Source organism: Argiope bruennichi, chromosome X1 (genome assembly GCF_947563725.1).
Source record: "Argiope bruennichi chromosome X1, qqArgBrue1.1, whole genome shotgun sequence".
Taxonomy (NCBI): Eukaryota; Metazoa; Arthropoda; class Arachnida; order Araneae; family Araneidae; genus Argiope; species Argiope bruennichi.
In genome coordinates, this window is record NC_079162.1 from 35117540 (window position 1) to 35131088 (window position 13549).

Sequence of the window (13549 nt, forward strand, 5' to 3'; positions counted from 1 at the left end):
TGTTGATATATTATTATTATATAAGTTCAATTTGTTATTCCATTATTTTATATTCCATTTGATGATTTTGGTAAGCCTTCTATTATTAAAGGACAATGTGTGCAAGCATTCTTTAGACATTCCTTACCAAAAAGAGACAACCATACAGAATGAGAGACAATAAACTGAATTTCTGCAGAAAGCCATTTTTTATATTATACATTTTAATATATTTATTTTGGTGTTGCTGAATATTTAAATTTATCTAATATTTTCACAGATATCACTTTATCTTTTTTATGTTCAAAATAATCTTGTTCAAAATGATTTCTGTATTAATGTGAAGGTAAGGTAAACTGAGGTGTCACTTTCAGTATACTTTTAAATTAAACTTACTCAGGCACAACTGTAAGGTATGGCTGTGTGTCGAGGGCCCCCACATACTTACACGTCTTGCGGTGGGAGGAAAATTGTAATGATATTTTAAACTCCTAATTTAATCCAAATTTATTTCCAAGATTTTACCTTAATTTAGCCCATAGTAACTTCATTCTAAAAATATTCTCTTATTTTGTGATCCACTTCCACTTTCGGTTTAATTAAGTCCTCTGTAAAAAATAATGCGTCATCAGTACTACGTCTCTTAATGAAAGTGATCCCTTCGATGCCCTTGAAAAGGTGTCAAAGGTCACCACGTGTATTGAATTGGCGCGTGGCCAGAAATCCAATGTTATATAAGACTAGTGATCATTTGTTTCGCGCTTTTTTCTTACTTCTGTTTTTGTGCCGCGCTGCGTCTGCTTGTAAATAAATTGCTTTCCCGAGATGGATATTAAAGAGAGAATAAAACGAAATTAAAAATACAACGTCTCGTCTGTCTCCAAACCTGCACTCTGCTTCAACCAAAATAATGTTACACACACACACACACACACACACACACACACACACACACACACACACACACACACACACACACACATATATATATATATATATATATTAACTTAAGATATTTTCAGGTGTAAAAATTGAAAGCAACATTAAGCGAGACAAAGAATTATTTTCAAATGCCTTTTTTTTTTTTTTTTTTTTTTTGTCATTTAAATACTTGTCATTATAATACTTTTTCAAATTTCGATTTGAAAAGAATAGAAAGAGAAAGAAAAAAATGAGTTCAATCTGCAAGTTTTGATATAAGGAAATGAGATGAATCCAATATGGGAAATTAAAGTTTAGGGCGGAGAAAAAGATCCCCGGTGGCCTTATGGCAAGCTCAGTTTCGGTTTCGGAAAGTTGCAGGTTCGAGACCGATCACATTATAAAGATTAACCATGTACTCGGGTCTAGTGCACGTCAAATTCATCGCGCTTGAACCAGTTCCTGCCAGTATGACAAAGAAATTTAGAAAAAGGGTAGCGACTCAGGTATCCCTTGTCTTCTCGCCACAATTCAAAATATTTCGCCAAAAATAGCCGCTTTAAAACCGGACATTAATTAAAATAAAATAAACTGCATTTTGGAGGAAGGTTAACATTTGTGACAAAATGGAAAACTAAATCTAGTCGTAGTGTTTGGGTTTTCCTTAATTTTGATTGTAAATGTAATGCTACTATAAATCAATTTTAACATTTTTTTCTAATGTAACAACAATACATATTAACATGGCTTCTTTAAAACGAGAGGAAGCTGATACCAGTGAAGGAGATTTTCCAAAGTTTATATAAAAGACAAATGCCGTTTTTATAGTATCAAAATGAGAACATGGAAGGTACGGAAGCGAATCAACCATCACCATCCCTTGTCTCTTAAATAAACATTGTTGAATTTCTTAAATAGCTTTCCTGTTTAATTGAAGAAATAAGAATTGAAAATCAGCAAAAAATTTCTTAAGATGTCAAACAAAAAGATTCGTCAAGAAGGTATAAAAATTTCGAGATAATAAAATTCCATCAAAAGTTATGTAAGGGCGACCCAGAAATTAAGGTATCTTTAACTTTAGACAAGATTGCCATAAATTTCTCAAGGCTTAAAATTCTTTTCTTCCGCATCTCCAAATTTCGACAGAATTCTGGAGGCGAGTGTCAATTCTTTCAAATTTCATTTGAAAGGAGAAGTTAAACACTTTCTTAGTCTTAAGAATTTCGTAACAATCTTGTCTGAAATGTACATGCCTTGAATTCACGCTCTTCTAATCACTATCAGAGTGGTGTTAAATTATTCGATAGATTTAATGTCCTATTAAAGCTATCCAGGCCACTGATTACGCAACCCCTTTCACAAAATCAAGGCTACCTTTCAGGTTACTTGAAATATACTTATGTTACAAAAAAAAAATAAGGCACGTTTCAAATACCCTGAAGACTATCATAAGGTTAAAATCCATAGCTTCAAATAATGCGGTAAAACTTTACGGTATATATATATATGAATATATTCAAATAATTTCATAAGCGAAGGCAAAAGTCTAATTAAAAAATTATTAAAAATTCATTATATTATTTCATAAAATCTCTTTAGCAAGTTTATAGTTCCTCAATATTTTTTTTTAATAACTGCTGAACTTAGCTTTCTTTTTGCGAGCTTTAAGTTTTGAAATTTGCTACATTGATGTTTTTCTTTACAGAGGAGTTGAAATTCCTTATCCTTTTAGACATTTCAGAATAGACAATGGCTTTTCGCTTTATCTTTCAAGTATCTGCCACTGTGGTCACATCAGAAATGAGGGTGAGAAGCTTCTGGTATGGCGGTTGGCTCTCGCCACTCGGGTGGGCACAGAAATGTTGGGGGTAGGCTAACTCTTACCGATGACGGGACGTGCTTCCCACAGGAAGGGTTGTACCGCGGCCGGTGATGGCCCTTAGAACTCAACCATAGCCCCCGCCAACATTGCTGTCGCGGCGATCCGATCAATCAGATAAATCCGTGTGACTTGGTGGCTGATCGCAGTAGCCGGTTATGGTTATGAATATCCTTCAAGTGTTAGAATAGAACTTGAAATGCTCAGATTGACAAGCGTTGAGTATCAGGAACTACTAGCAACAAGAAAGTGGTTCAGAATTATGGTAAAATATCTACCTTTTTAATAATTTATTCCTAAAATTTTATTAACAGAATCATCTCAGTCTAAAAATTTTACCCTTCACTAAATAGTTTAAAGATTTTAAGTTTGTATAATCTCTAAATTGTCTGTTTATCCAAACACTAAATTTAGAAAAGGTATGTCTGCACGTCATCAATCCAATAATTCCGAATTTGAAAATTTTAAAAATCTGGAATCCCTGTTATATCCGATCCACGGCTAGTCTTGAATACACTACTTCTCTCTTTTGCATCCTAATACAATTTGCAGTACGGGCATCTGGTCATTATCAACAATAAAAAACAGACTTTCTTTTTCATTTCAATGAGTTGTGGAAAGAGAATGGTTGAAAGCTGGTTGATTGTTAGTTTATACTTTTCTACTACTTTCGATTGAGTCACTCTTTCCACAACAGCATTTAAATAAGCTTTCATCTTAACTATAAAAAGCACTTAAAACAAAACCCCTTCACGTTGACTGAAGATCAATGAAGTAACATTTACCAGTTCTTTTGTATTCAGTCCATCCATTTCTTTCGAAAAGAAAAAAAAATTACAATGCAGTTCTTAGTATGAGATAATTTCCTTTTCCTTTTTTATTTTATTCAATTCAATTTACTTCAGTTTACTTTCATGGTGGCCTAAACACAATTTACTTGATTAAGCTTATAAACCTAAAAGACTATTTATTTATTCTACTTATTTGTTTTCGTTGAATAACTATCTTATTATAGATATAATGTATTATGTGCAGTTTAAATAAATATGAAGATACTTTACAAATGGTTCTTTTGTTGAAAATCTCAATTTAAAAAAATATGTATGGCTAAGTAAAATATTAACCAGATATGTGGATTTTTATTAGTACACGGGCAGAATATTTCTCTTTTGATAAATTAGCAATCTGATTTATTGCTGTGATCAAACTGGAATTTCTACTAAAATAATTGTGCATAACAACCATTATATTTCTTTATTGCTTTTTATTGAAATTTTAAATAAAATTTCTAATTTAAGCTATCAGACCAAATTAAACAATAAAATACGGTCCTATAAATCATGAAATTGTATTTTGTTTATTTGTAGTATTTTAAAGTTGAATGATCAATCACGATTAAAGTAGATAAAAGAGTTGTTTGCATTATTCATTTTCCCTCCTAAATAATAATAAAAAAAATTTTATGTAATGTTAGCTATTTTATTTAACTAGGATCACATCAAATTCTGTTATTTCAGAGGCTTCTTCAAGTTTTTTTTATTGCCATCATTCATTAAGTATTATTGTAGAAATCTTATTCCCTTTAGTTTTACTAAAACATTTTCTTTGCAATTATTTTGCATTAAGGCAAGTTTTTTTAAGCTACTAAGAGTCTCATACATACTTTTATAGATTCCGTAATTATCATCAATTGCTGTTATAATTAAAATAGTTTAAAATTCAAAGATTATTAAATAAAATTATCCTTCATTTATCTTCCAGTTAAGTTTCATATGTTTCCCGCAAAGTTAAGATAGAAAATTTCGATATGAGTCCTTTTATCAAGAAGAGTGAAAATGATTGCTTAATATTTCTTTCTGAGCAAGCATATTATTGCTTAATATTTCTTTCTTAACAAGCATGTTAACATAATAAATAGCTATTTTATTCTTCGTATTCGGTTATTTGATAAACAGGGTTCAAGGCATTGTCTTTACCCAGTTCTTATTATCACGATCATCGATCGTAGGCATAGACTTCCAGTTACAAAAACTTTTCAAATGAATTAACCATGCATTTTATGGAATTTTTGAAAGTAAATAAAAATATTTTATAAAAATTATGAAATATAACCTTTTATACAGTCCTCCGATTCCTATTGTTACACTTAGTAAAATTTTACACGCATCTTAATAAATACAGTACAAAAAGTTTGACTTCTGTAAGGCAAAAATTGATAAAGATATTTCCTCTTAAAATTTGAGGTGACTCAGTTTATGTGTGGCTGCGGTGCTATTTTAATTATTAAAATCCCTATTGTAGCAACCTGGCGTTCATACTTTACCATTTATTTCCATTATACCATTATTATTATTAATACCATTTATTCGGTTCTTCCTGGGCATTTTTTTATCCGCAGGGTGTCGATTCTACTCAATTTGATGCATTCAGTCGGCATGATTTAATCTAACATCAAAATTCTCATAAACTAAGTCAACTCAACTTTTTAAGATGAAACTGTTCTGTAAAATTTTATCCTACAGAAGTCGATCTTTTTCTATTATATTCGTTAGAATACGTGTAAACTATTACCAAATTAAACTAAAGAAAAAGAGGAACCATATAAAAATTATGTTTCATGTTTATTTATTAAACTTTTTTATTTTCAAAAATACCCCAACGTAAATACATAACTCATTTGAAAGTTTTTGTAACTGAAAATACATATCTACAACCGACGGATGCGAAAATGAAAGTTGGATAAAAATAGCACGTTGTAATCTGTATAAAAAATGTTAACAAATTGTTTAAACATTTCAGCATAATAAAAAAGAACGTGGTATAAAAAAGGGCCAAATTAGAGAAAGAAAAAAAAACATTTTATTACTATTTCGATTGTCGTCGATAGTCGAGGGCAGTGGTTCAGCGACAGGTGGAAGGCGGGTACAGATACCGTGGGCATCAGTCTTAGAGGACGCCATGACGGCAAAATGTTTGTGCATTTATATCACCTTTTAAAGAAAATTATGATGAAAGGGCGAAAGATTATATCATCATCATAGGCCCGGGTGCCGTTTAAATTTGCAAGGCGAATGATGATGATTAGGGATGAAAAAATGGTATTATATCTTGAGCATCGTTGTTTTTTGTTACATCACTGGTTGAATGTGTTGCAGCAAGGAAAAATAGTGAGAAGTTCTCAGTTTCGGGACCGGAGGAATCTAAGTTCGAAACACGATTTCATCAAATATTTTGCCATGCATTCGGGCTTATTGTACATTAAACTAAAGATATAACCTCTTCACTGACCATGGCTCGAAATTACGAATATGGACGATATTAGCCCAAAATAACGCTCAAGTTCTTTCAAAACTTGACGTCAATCTAACTAAAACTCATTGATAGTTGTGTTTTCCACCTTTTAACCGGATATAATGAAATAGTTTAATACGAAACGAGTTGAATATAAGTTAATTATGTGTTAATATGTTAACTATATATATATTTTCTTCTACGTAAAATTATTCCAAATATTACCAACAAAAAGACGAAATTTCAAATATAAATATGTCTTTCATTATTTTATTAATAAAATATCTTTAAGGTAAAGACAAAAATTACGATTTCGAATCTCATCAATGCCTTGAACTCGTCTTTAAAAATACAGTAATATATATGATTACTACAGTAAAATCCAAAGCCATAGCCTTATCATACTGATATGTAAAACATAACTCATGCGAATCTCATTTTCATTTTTTCTCGCTATTACTTAAAGCATCGCTATCAAAATCAATTAGCATTTACTAGTATTCATATATCACTTGTCTTTTCTGCCTCCTCTTAATATTTTACTTTGATTTCCATTATAGGTGCTTTTGTTTTTTAATAAAACTCACAAACCCGCACTCCTTTTACTTATTTATTTGTTCTATTTTCTATTCCCCTTCTCGTCTTTTCGCGAGTTAAGCATTCTTAAGACATGTCTTTCTTTTTTCTTTCTTTCTTTTTAGAACAATTAATGGGCGAAGAAATGTATGTTTTGGACTACAATGATCGTAAAAGAGAACTAAATGTCACCTCTAATTTTTAACCTCCCTTCATACTAATATTCTTTATAACGATTTAAATTTGAATGATTTTTGTAAAAATAGCCAATAGGACTTACTTGAAGTCTTCATTATAAAAGGAGCGTTACTGCACGTTGCCTTTAAAGAATTGATTGTTGATATGTATTTTCACAGGCATGTAAACATGATAACTGAAAAACGTCATGATATAAATGTATCAAATTTAGTATATGAATTTGCGACTACATTTGTAGTTCTGTGTCAAATTTTGGTTTCAATCAATTGGGGGAAAAAGCATTCACTGGTACTTGTGTATTAACCGAATTTCAGCGATTAATCAACAAATATCCCACTCTAATAGACTCTTTTGTAGTTATTATTCTTCAATACCATGCGGGTAATAATACACAAATACATTTATTACAGAACATGCCAGAAAGTTTCGAGGAGACCCCTCGCTGGTCGTTTTAAACGATTAAATGAATCAAATTCAAAACGTAACTTTTATAAACTCTTAATTTAATCCAAATTAATTTCCAAAACTTTATCTTAATTTAGCCATAGTAAAATATTCTTTGATTTTCTGATCTAATTCCACTTTCGGTTTAATTAATTCCTTTGTAAAAATAATGCGCCATCAGTACTACGTATCAAATGAAAGTGATACTTCCGTTACCCTTGTCAAAGATCAACACATGTAATCCATCGGCACGTGGCCGGAAATTCTATGTTATATAAGACTAGTGATCATTTGTTTCGCGCTTTTCCTTACTTCTGCTTTTGTGCCCCGCTGTGGCTGACGTGCCTTGTCCGCGTCTCTACTTGTAAATAATTATGCTTTCCCGGAATGGATATTAAAGAGAATTAAAAAATCCAAGCGTCTTCTATGTCTTCAAACCTGCCTTCTACTTTTCAACAATAATGTCATATATATATATATATATATATATATATATATATATATATATATATATATATATATATATATATATATATATATATATATAATTTTTTAGCAGTTTCGTGGCGGCCGAAGAGAAAGAAGGCATATTGAATTTTTAAACTTCGCTTTTATTCCATGCCAGGAGGTGATGTGAGATGTGTATATAATGTGAGATTCTGATATCAACAAATTGTTATCCCTACAGTCGGAGTACGGGAACTTCTTGATTTCAGCAATTTTACAGAGCTTCTGTTGCTTTAATTAAATAAAAATAATGGAATTCGATCAGGAAATAAGATAACATTTTAGAATGAAGTTAATATGGGCTAAATTAAGATAAGAATTAGGTAAATAATTAGGATTTAATCTAGATTTAGAGATATCATTATATATATATATATATATATATACTAAAGTATTAGAATCAAGTTAATAGGAAAAACAAAAATCAAATAAAAATTAAACCAAAAAAATTATTAAAAAAATATTAAAAAAGAATCCGGCCTGATTATTTGAATCCCTGCCTGAGGGTGACCCTTGAAAAAGTCTTCAGGCCGGATTCTTTTTTAATATTTTTTTAGTAATTTTTTTGGTTTAATTTTTATTTGATTTTTGTTTTTCCTATTAACTTGATTCTAATACTTTAGTATCAATTCATCTGTGTTTTAGAAGTAGCTGCAATTGCGCTCTTTAAATGCTATGAAGTTCCTTTTTGGTTTTAGTTTAAATAGGTAATAAATTTTAGTTGCGATTTCGAAACTGTTTTGTTTCGTTTTCATTTTAGTTTCGTTTTCAAACTTTTTCTTACTTTAGATTGGTTATATATATATATATATATATATATATATATATATATATATATATATATATATAATTAGTAATAAAAACCAACTTAATAGGAAAATAGAATCAAAATTAAACAAAATAAAATAAGAATCCGGCCCGAAGACTTTCTCAAGGGTCACCCTCAGGCAGGGATTCAAAGTAAGGGATATTTTTCTGTGAGGAATCCAGACTTTTGTCCAACAGTATTGACCCCTCATGAACCGAAAATCCCCTGAAATTAAGGCCTAAGAGATACACCATTTTTACAGAAAAGAGACAAAACAATAAATTAAAACAATACGACCACCAATAAGAAAAAATAAAATAACATAAAATAACCTATATAATAACTCTCATAACCAATTAGGAAAACAAAAAGGAAAGCACATACCAACAGCAGGCAAAAAAAAATTGTTACAAAAGGTGTCTCTTCTTGTTCATTCTTGTTTCCCGGAAATTCATTATTAGTTAATTCCCAGAAACTACTGCAATATTAATATTTTAATAAAAAAAAAGAGATGATTTAGGATTAATCCTTTAGCTAAAATAAAAATGGACTTTCCGTTGCATATTTACTAACTCAATAGATGGCGCTGAGACCTTCCAATTATTTTTACCTTGAATGGCGTTAGCAGAAACAGCTTAGGGCGGGAAACAAGAATAAACAAGAAGAGACACCTTTTGTAAAAAAAAAAATTTAAAAAAAAAATGCTGCTGGTATGTTTTTTTCTTTTTGTTTTCATAATTAGATATTAAGAGAGATTTTATATATATATATATATATATATATATATATATATATATATATATATATATATATATATATATATATATATATATATATATATATATATATATATATATATATATATATATATCAAATCATTATAATTAAGAAAATACTATTAATAAATCAATTATTTCTCAAAAAAGCCTCAAAGCTCTTTCGACAAACTTATTTTTATTTAAAAATGATATGTAATCTGTCATGTAATATTTGCCAAATTATGCCGAAAATTTAATTTAAATTCGTAAGATAGATTTGAGGTTCCAGAGATTTTTAAAAAAGTATAATTGAAAACAACAAAAAAAGAAAAAAAAATCATATATGTGCAACGAAAGAGTACTTCGTTCTTTTGAAATTTTAATATAACCTTACTTGTCAAGATTAATAATATCCGTTCTTTTTCATATTGGAATGAGCGCCATCTGTCATTTATAAAGAAAATTAATATTTCAACAATTCCAACGGTGTTTGCTCAGTTTTAAGCATTCTCATTTCTTATCCGTTTTCGTGATAGAATTTTTTTCTTTACATTTTATTTTACAGAAGTAGTTATGTTTAATTTTTTAAATTTTAGCAATAGAAAATACTTAAATTCTGAAGAAAAGCCTTTAACTAAAAAAAAAAATCCGTTTTGTACATAGTTGCCTAAACGCATTTGCCTATAAATGGTGAGTGAAGAAACAGAAAAGATTCTAAAGCAATGGCAATAGCTCTTTCCGTTGTATGGCACTTTTATTTATTTATCGATAAAAAGAATTCTCTTGAGAGTAAGATTTGGCACAGAAGAACGTAAGATTTCGTTCTCCTTTTAATAGAAGGTATTGCACCTAAATAGGGGGAATTTAAAATCGTAACTAAATATATAAATTTACTTGCAGTAGCATAGAGAAAACATAACATGATAGTTACAATTTATAATGAACATTCACATATTTTGACGAGTGCAGGGAATTTTCGTTCCAAATATTTGTGTTTATCACTTAAGAACGAATACTCGAATGGTGAACCGTAGTGAATAAGTAGAGCATTCTTCCAGAGTTCTTTGTTTGGACTTTTTTTTTTTTTGCTATTTATTTTTTTCTTGAATTGTAGTATTTTGTTTTTCTTCGAAACTGTGTAACTTGGTAAAAATTTAATCTCCTTTTTGCATTTGTCATCAAATTAGACAGGCGCATGGCAGAGCGAGCAGAATTTTCTAGTGATTAAAACCGATAATATGTTTATGTCATGACGCAGAATGAGCTATTAATTGAAAAGGAAGTTTTAAGCTTCTGACGAACTCTTCATAGCGATTTCTAATGTGCGGATTTCCCCAGCCCCCTTATCATTTCGTTCTCACACCTTTCATATATATGCATGTAGTGGAGGATTAAAGTATTTTGCGGTCCTAGGCAGTGTACATCATAAGACCCTCTTTTAATAAGATAGTCAATTTTTCAGCACATCAACATATTAATGACTTATTTTTCGTTAATATTTTTTTATTTTATTAACTTTAGGAGCATGTATTTGTTTTTATATATCTAAAGTGGCACCAGACTGTTCGGCATTTACATTTGTACATAATATTATTAGAACAAATGCTCGATTTTCTAAATATTATAACAAATTGAATGAACGAATTAAAACATGGATCCTATCAAATTATACATGATAAAGCGTTAATATTACACTAATATTTTATCATTCATAGAATTTGTAATTTTTTTACAAACTTTTTTATTTGGCATCTGTGAAAATAAAGTTTTTTCGTCAAGCTGGACCATCACAGACTAGCGGCCCTAGGCAGCTAGATGCAAATCCACCACTGCACTCAAGATTTCTCACAAGTCCAATTAAAATTTAAACTCGAAATGCGCTGTGCACAGCCGTGTGATGGCGGCATTTTTTAGAAAACAAAAATTTTTCTTCTCGGCGAATGTAAATTGTTTGCGTATCTGTCATCCCATTCCTACTAAATACCGTTACAGGAGTGGATTGAAATTCTAGATTAATTTTCTATATGGTATTACACCCGTTTTCTTCTTCATATTTTTAACATTTCTATAAATTTTATTTTTAAAAAAACTTATAAACACTTTTTATTAACGCGCTTACCAGCAGAATTTCTAATTTTTTTTTTTTTTTAATTTTGAAATGTATTATCTCTCAAACTCATGACCAAACAGAAAAAAATTTAAATTATTTAATGATTGAGTTCTTTCTGAGATTATTTAATGAATAATTAAGTTTTTAAAGTATAACACCAGTACATTGTCAGCAAGAATACACAAAATTTCAGTTTTGTAGTCTATCTGACATTGAATGAAAAATCAATTACGAAATAAGGTCTTTACAAACCTGAAGAGGGACGCAATGGCCTGAAGGTAAGATTTCGGCTGCGGGCTTGGCTCAAAAGCCGATTGTAATGAAAAATCGTCGTGTAAATTGGCATGGTGCGCTAATGCTTTGGAACTAAATGCCCTTCTGCTGAAGTGAAACAAAAGTTTGGAGGGGGGGTGCTGTCGTCCGACCGCAGTTCAAAATTAGGCCTAGTGTTACTTCAAAATGGGATGCTTAATACTATTAAATGAAACTAAATACAAACATTAAAAAAGAAGTGGGGTTAAATAAAGATATTGAAGCATGTCTTTTGCTTATTGCACTTCATATCTAGAACAGCCGTTCTCGGCTTTACAGCAATTGAAACCAAGTTAATGTAATCTCGCTCGCTTTCCAATATTGCCTTTTCTTGTGTTTGTTTTCTTTTTTAGAAAGTTGTTTTTTCCATACTACCATAGTAGCCAGATACCGCAGTCACATCTTCAGAATGGGAGGATAGTAAGGGCGAAACTGGATTTTAATGAAAATCAAATACGTATAGAGCTTATGTGAGTTTAAGCATTATTTTTTTAAAAAATTCCCCCGCAGATGGTGTTATAATTTTTAAATTGAAGTTACCACTGATAAGTTGAATAAATAGTTCCCAAAATGTATCACTCGTATTATAGATGCATTAATGTAGCAACTTTTTTTTTTAAATCTGTATCTGAGAAAAATATATAAAAATTCTATTTATAACTTTGAGTAGGATGGTTTTGTTTTTCCTACAAAGAAAATTTTTAAATATACAGACCATCTATTTTTAAATCTTATTTTAAATATTGTTTAATCCAGTTTTTCTGATTATGATCAGATAAATGAATTCATGCTGAACAGCGTATTATATAAAATGTTTTAGAACTACCATCTATTCAGTTCATAAAATTATTCACTGTTACCATTTGAATCAAAACACTGATTTTATTTTGAATTTTCTCAGAATTCATGCATCATAAATTCCATCCAAAACAATTTTTTCTCAGTTAATATTATAATTAATGCTTCCCCCTCCCTTCTGTCATCCGTTTCTAAGTCCCCTTACTTCCATTATTTTCTATTTTATCTAAATCGGTGAGATGTCATGTTCTGAAAATGTATCGTAATTTTGGTTCAACTAAGTGCCCACAGAACACTCGAGATCTTTAAGGATTCAGCCTTTTTCTTTCGAATTATAACATTTGTAAATGACTTAATTTTAGACTGCAAGCTTAAAATTACAATGGTTGAATACTGAATAAAAATGCTGCGCACCAGGGCCCTATTTAATATTTTATTATATAATTTTAGTTAATAACTGTGACAAGCAATCTGTTTTTTTCTTTTCATCATTCTAAATGATTTAATGCCAATTGCTTAATTAATACCTTAATTTCGAAATCAGTACTTGTTCAATCTATTCATCCAGACAATTAAGTTAATACTTTTAAATTCGTGTCATAATACTTTTTTTTTTTTTCATTTTCCTTTTAAACCATAACTGAGAAGCAGAACGAATTAGCTATAAATGCAACCTTTGTAGGCCCCATTCATAATTAAAAAAAATAAAAAAATATGGGAAACGCCTTTCCATAAAAAAAAAAATGAACGAGACATACTTCTGGTGTTTGTTCCGGGTAATATTTTCTGCAATTATGCCAATCATATCTTGCCACTCAATCTGAAGGAGGGGAAAAAAAAAAAAAAAAAAAAAACACACACACACACAGAGAGAGAGTGAAACTAAAAAATTTTTTTGTATTGCTAAAAGTTCATTAGTGTCCATAAATTAAGAGATAAACACAAAATGTTAATTTTTGTTCACAAAA